At 41.2% G+C, this 7,106-nt stretch overlaps 1 non-coding gene across 1 annotated transcript; it reads left to right on the top strand.

The window, feature by feature from the left end:
- Positions 1-5,542: 5,542 nt before the first annotated feature.
- LOC125369705 lies at positions 5,543-5,649 on the top strand. The gene has a single exon (XR_007215381.1). It is a non-coding gene; the product is annotated as a small nucleolar RNA R71 (small nucleolar RNA).
- Positions 5,650-7,106: the final 1,457 nt, after the last annotated feature.

The raw sequence follows: 7,106 nt of genomic DNA, 5'->3' as shown, positions 1-7,106 counted from the left end.
CACAGTGTTAGAAAGATTAAAACTGGGTAAGCATATGACTTGCACATCATAGTTATTGAAGATCATGCTTAGTTTTCAGATTGGGAAGCATAGTGTTTTACTAAAATAACTTAACATAACAAAAAAAATGAAGGGAAATAACATAAAATTAAGCATACAAAAAGCAAGAAAATAAAATAGAATACAATAAAGGAAAAAAAATAAAAAGAACAAGGAAAAAGAAGAGTCGCATAATTTTTTTCTACTAGGAGTCTGCTGATGGTGTATCCTCACTGCTTGGACTTGCTTGAAGATGAGGAACAGGGGGCTGCGGTGGATGAGGGTCCGTGAAGCAGCCTGCCAGATCGAACTCCATCTTATCAATGAGCCACTGATTTTGTGCTCTAGTGTCCATCAACTTTTTCATCTGCTCCATTAAGAAGTCTGTATGGGTGGCCTGCCTCTCCAACCCGTTCATAAGCTGCTGAAGCATGGTGTTCATTTCGCCAAGCTGTGCCCTAGTCTCCTCTTGCAACTACGCAAATTGAGTATGGTGCTGCTGTTGTAGATCGCAGACTCGATCTAGTCGGTCATCCAAAGCATTAATCTGAGCATTCAATGTCCCTGCAGAATAAGAGGATGAGGCTCCAGATGGAGGCATAAAGACTGTAGCTGGATTAGGAATCCTAACATCCGGATCCCAAGCCGGATCTTGGGCTCTCTCACGCCTCTAGCCTCCCTGACTATTGTGTTCACAAGCTTGTACTTTATACCATGTGGGTGTCTAGTAGCCATAATCATCTGCATGTTGATCATCTGTCTGATCCCTACTGGTGTCATGTCACAAATAATTGAAAGCTCTGATAGACAATCGTCCAATACGTCTAGTCTCTTGGCTAACCTAGTCATGTACGGGCCAAAACAACGATGTATCTTCTTTTGGGCGTCTACTATAAATGATCAGACTTGACGAGCCAACAAATATCCCAAGCCTAACTGTAATGCCTGCATTTTCTCATCATCCATGTTATGTGCATTTACATTTTAGTGGTATCAGAGCAGGGATTAGATTCATTGGGAGTAGATTCATGTTGCATATCATTAAGCATATGATATATGTTCTTTGAACTTGACTGAATATTTGCATTTCATATATATAGATGGAGAGACAAGGAGAACACACAACTGGCCCAGATAAATCATTAGAGTCTGTGCATGGTCATGAAAATGCATCTGAACATGATCAACATGATGAGCATGAGCTACATTCTGAAAATGCTGCACAATCGAATGTACAAAATGTTATGGAACAGTTTATGGATTTTCTGATGCAACGGGCAGCTCAACAACAAGCACCGGTGCCTCAGACTCAACAACAAAAGGCTGTGATAGATAAGAATTATGAAAGAGTTAGGAAACAAGGTGCTAATGTTTTTCAAGGTACTACTGATCCTGCTGAGGCTGAGGAATGGTTACGAAATACAGAAAGGGTGTTGGATAGATTTAATTGCACATCCGAACAAAGGCTTCTATATACAGTATCTTTAATAGAAAAAGATGCACTTGATTGGTGGGAAACAGTTTTAAGAAGCAAAGATCGACCAATGACTTTGACTTGGAATGATTTCTTGAGAGAATTTGCTGAGAAGTATGCTTCCTGGCTAATGTTTATTGGTTAACATGTGATGGGGGTGTTACACTAACTTCTTCTGATGTTGCATAGCCTAGAGGATGAAGACATCGGTTTGTGTTACCACTCCAAAACTATCTTCTCTGCCTGTAATGGTGTAAGCTAATAGGGTATGGAGATAATGGAGATGATCCGGAAGGCTAGACGCCTTAGACCTGCTTGGGTAGTACGTTTCCAGCCTAACTACTAATGAGTCCCACATGGTGTCGTATGATATTGGGTTGATGTAGAGGCATCCCTAATAATCCTCCCCCGAGATCTCCTATTCAGTCTATAATCCCAAATGCATGTCGAATTGTGGGACTGACATTGAGAACTCCCTTCCCTCAAGTCTGAAATAAACTGCATCAGGCTGATGCTAGTTTGTGATTTGTTGCTGTAGGAAGAAGGTGTTGAGGAACTCAATTATAAGCTCATGGTAGGTTGGCTCAATGATGTTAAAGAATCGTGCATACGGTAGAGTCTTAAACACAGTGCGCACATCCTGAGCCAATCCCACTCTTTCTAGGGATGCGAAGTCAATGCAACCACCTGCCATCACTTGCTTCCATCTCATGACTTGGAACCGACTCTCATTTTCTGCATTAGGGAATGTCCACAGTGGATGACGACCAGGTGCAGGTGGGTTCACAGTAGGTGCTCTTCGAGCTCATACTAGTTATTGTTGCGGTGCTGAGGCTGATGCTGGTGCTTGTGCTAGTGCTAGTTCTGGTGCTGTGGAGGAAGATGTTCCCTCGCCACGCGATCGCTTACTAGTAGGAACGCGTTTTGATTGCTTCCTATGGGATTGATAGTGGTCCGTCATATTACCTGCTGCAATGAATCATTAGTTATTCGCACAAGAAATTAAGTTAATAAAAAATCCTACCAAAAATTAGACAGCATAACGGCTATGATTCGACTAACAGAAAACTTTAGACCTAATGAAAGACTAAAGCCTCAATCTCCTGCATAAACTAACTAACTGATACATTCCAACCTACTTTATCGTGCACCAACTAACGCAACTTTATTTCTGCAAACCCCACACTTATCATTTTCATAATCAACTTCACAGAAAACATAACAACTAATATAAATTAAATCTAATTGAGGTCATATTAAAGCAGTGCAACAACATAAAAACTACCAAAACATACTAGCATGTCCTAAATAAAGTATACGCATAAAAGAAAAACTAAAATAAAAATAAATAAAAGCAAAAAGTGAAGAGACTTACTTGGAATTCCGAGAAAAGTAGAAAGGATGAGAGAAATAGAAGAAAACCACACATTGGAGCTTTAGAAAAGGGGTAGCAAAAATTTTTGGAAGCCTCCTTTTATAGGCATGTGGGTCGAAGGTCATGTCTTGATCAAGACGACTGGACTCAAATGCGGTCGAGCCCTTATGCTTCGATGGTTCACCAATTTGGCACGGGCGGGGGCATGGCCTGGTGTTGCTGCCCGTGATGCCTTCGGAAGCTGTGCAAAATGGTTGAAATCCCCCAAGTCTTCATGTGTCTTTAATCGCGGGCTTGACTTAGGCCGTGCTGATGGGCATGGCCTGGTTTTGTAGCCCGTTATGGCTACGGAAACCATGGTGAAGGGGAGGTTTCCGGGCTTTACTTTGCCATCTCGGGTCGCCGAACTTCCTACCTTGATGTGTGCTTTAACACTCTAAGATATGTTAGTCCTCCAAATTGCGTATGAGCATCGAGTAGGTTAACTCCTGCAAAACTCAAGAATACACACATTCCAAGCAACATCTAGTAAAAGGTTCAATAAACTAAAATCATCTCAAAATAAAACAAACTAAAATTAAACTGAGATATCAAACTAGAAAAGTGTATAAATAATAAAAGATGTCCAAAAACTCAAAAAGCATAAATAGATTTGGGAATGCCTCCCGAAGGCGCTTCTTTTTGTTTGAGTCGTCTAGCTGGACTCTGCAGCAGTATTCCTGCATCGCAGGCAAATTGAGAAGGTGGACTCAATGTAGGCTGGGGCTTGAGGCATATAAGCGCAAGGAGGATGTCCAATGTGTGCAGTAGATGACCAAGGATGTGCTCTCCACACCGAGTCGGGATGCCCATTCATCCACTCCAAATCCTGTCTAGGTGACCTGTCATAAATAAACTTGTAACTACCCTTCTCGGGTGTATCATAGTACAAAGTCTCAAATTGATACAAGTTGTTTTCTTCAGATGAATAACACACATCAACAAGGAACGAGACATGTATAGCATCATCTAATTGTACATCCTGTGGTTGCTTATTACATGCAAGATCAATTCCATCAACCCTACAAATGGCATGAACCTGGTCGATGGGAGAACTATCAAATGGGGATAAACTAAAAGTAACACAGTCATCCCCTACATTAAGTTCTAACTTTCCCTCAAATATGTCTATTTTAGCTCTAGCCGTGGCAAGGATAGGTCTCCCCAAAATCAACGGTACACCATGCTCATTATCCATATCCATAACCGCAAAGTCTACAGGAAATATGAACTTATCTACCTTGATTAGCACATTCTCCATAATCCCCCTAGGATGCTTAACAAAATGGTCAGCTAATTGAATGCACATCCTAGTGGGTTCTCCCTCCCCCATACCTAGCTTATTGAATAAACTAGTGGGCATGACATTTATGCTAGCCCCCAAATCAGCTAATGCATGATCAACACACAAGTTAACCAAAGTGCAAGGAATAGTGAAAATCCCTGGATCATGACGTTTCTCTAGCAACTTTCTCTGAAACACTGCTTAGCACTCTTTGTTAAGCTTAACATAGGCTACCTCCTCCAACTTCCTTTTTCTACTAAGTATGTCCTTTAAGAACTTGGCATACTTCGACATCTGCTTCAATGTGTCAATAAAAGGCAAGTTAATTTGTAGTTGTCTAAAAATATCCAAAAACTTACAGAACTGCTCTTGCGCTTCTGCTTGTTTGAGTCTAGCAGGATAAGGAATCTTAGGTTGATATTCCCTTACTAGGATCGGTTTCACCTTTTGTCCCTCAAGTTCCTTAACCTTACTGCTCGCCTCAACCTGCACATCAATAGTGGAGTCATAAAAAACAGGCTTAGAAGGAGCTGAAACTAACTTACCTGAACGCAAAGTGATGGCATTCACGTGCTCCCTCGAGTTAGACTCAGTGGTGCTAGGGAGCGCTCTTTGTTGCCTCTCAGACAACATCTTAGAGATTTGGCCAATCTGAGTCTCTAAGTTCTGAATCGAGGCCTACTGATTCTTAAGTGCACTATCAGTTTGCTGGAACCTCATCTCCGTAGTTGTCACAAACTTCATCATAAGCTCCTCAAAATTTGACTTCTTTCCGGTGGAGGGAGCTTAGGCAGCTAATTGGTGTTGTTGCTACTGGATGAAGTCTCTGAAAACCTGGTGGACCCCGGGTATTATTGTTCCTCCAACTAAAGTTGGGATGATTGCGCCACCTAGGGTTGTTTATGTTGCTGTAAGGGTTGTTCTACTGCCTTGGGGCATTCCCCAAATAATCAACCTGCTCAACATCAGAAGACACAGCAGAAACAGATGGAAAAGTAGAAGAGGATGAAGCAAACATACCTCCCGTAGTACAGTTCGCACTACGTTCGCTGTACGAACCGGCATCTGGAGTTGGTCAATCTTCTCGGTTAGAAGCTCCACCTGAGCTGCCAAGGCTGCTGTAGAATCCACTTGGTTGACCACTCCTTGTCTTCTTGGTCAGCTCTTAGAGGATTGCCACTGATAATTGTTCATGGCCATTTCCTCTATCAAGTTTTGAGCCTGGTCGAGCGTCTTACTATTTAGTGCCCCACCTGCTGCAGCATCCACCATCTGGCTCATCGCCAGGTTCAACCCGCTGTAGAAGGTTTGAACCTGCATCCACACTGGCAATCCATGATGTGGGCAACATCTCAAAAGGTCCTTAAACCTCTCCCATGCATCGTACATGCTTTCATCATCAAACTGCACAAAAGAAGATATATCATTTCTAAGTTTAGCAGTTTTAGTAGGAGGAAAATATTTATATAGAAATTTTTTGGCCAACGCCTTCCAGATAGTAATCGTCTGCTGTGCAAGAGATTGCAACCATCTCTTTGCTCTGTCCCTCAAGGAAAATGGAAATAATCTCAGTCGAATGGCGTCATGGGTTGTTCCATTTTATGTTGAATGTGTCATAAATCTCCAAAAAGTTGGAGATATGTGCATTAGGATCCTCGCTGGGCAATCCTCCAAACTGCACACTCTGCTGTATCATCGAGATAACGTTGGCTTTTATCTCAAAATTATTGGCCACTATAGCAGGTCTGACTATACTAGTCTTCGTCCCATCCAAAGATGATCGAGCAAACTCGTACATCATCCTCTGATCGTCATCGGCCTGGGGGTTGTGGTTCTCCATCACGTTAGCTCTATGAACCTGAACTGTAACTCCGACCTCCTCCTCAACTGCCTGCAAACATCGTCTCAATAATCTGAGAGAGCACTCTAAGTCAGATAAGGGTTCTATGGGATCAGGGTTAGAGCTCCTAGTCATAAACTACTTGAAACCGACAATCCAAACAACCACCAATCAATAAAATCAATAAAATAAATAATAAATAAATAAATAAATAATGGCTAAAGTAACAGAAAAACAATTCACTCTAGTTCACCGTTACTACTCCCTGGCAACGGCGCCAAAAACTTAATGGCAATGTGCACCATCTAATCAATCTCCACATAATGTTGTAACTCAATCCTATCAGAAAATCCTTTGTTTAACCCTCTAAGGAAATGTGCCATTATGGCTTTTCTATCCTCCACTAAGCCTAGCCTAGTCATTAACATCTCCATTTCCTTAAAATAATCTTAAACACTCTTTGTACCTTGCCTTAAGTATTAAAGTCTTTAATTCAACTCCCTTTCGTGATGCAAAGGTATAAATCTCTTCTTCATAATATTCTTAAGAGCACCCAACTGTTAATTGGCTCTTCCATGTTTCTTCTCGTATTCATTATCATCTGCTCATACCACATAATAGCATAATCACTAAAATGACTAACCACAATCTCATCTGCTTCTCATCCTAAAAATTATGACAATCAAAGATATAATCAACCCCTTTTTCCCACTTTAAAAAGGCTTCAGGGTTAGATTTCCCTACAAAGTTCGGTATCCGAAGTTTGATACTACCCAGGTTCTGGTCAACATCATCATTACCGTATACCCATTACCACCATAATTGCCACCACCTCTACCCAAGTTAGGGTTTCGCCTAGCTCATATACCCACACTATAATTTACACTAAATCCTCCTCTACCAGCTCCTATGAACGTAGAGTTACATGATCCTCATAAAGTTTATCATAATATCTATCAATTCCAATAGGTTCTTGTCTACGATCACCTTGTTTTTAAATATTCTTGTGTGAATCAAGAATCACTACAAATTTATCACTCTCTTTGTAGTACAC

The sequence above is a fragment of the Ricinus communis genome, chromosome 3 (genome assembly GCF_019578655.1).
Source record: "Ricinus communis isolate WT05 ecotype wild-type chromosome 3, ASM1957865v1, whole genome shotgun sequence".
Lineage (NCBI taxonomy): Eukaryota > Viridiplantae > Streptophyta > Magnoliopsida > Malpighiales > Euphorbiaceae > Ricinus > Ricinus communis.
The sequence above is the reverse complement of the archived record's forward strand: the minus strand, read 5'-3'. Positions and strand labels throughout refer to the sequence as shown.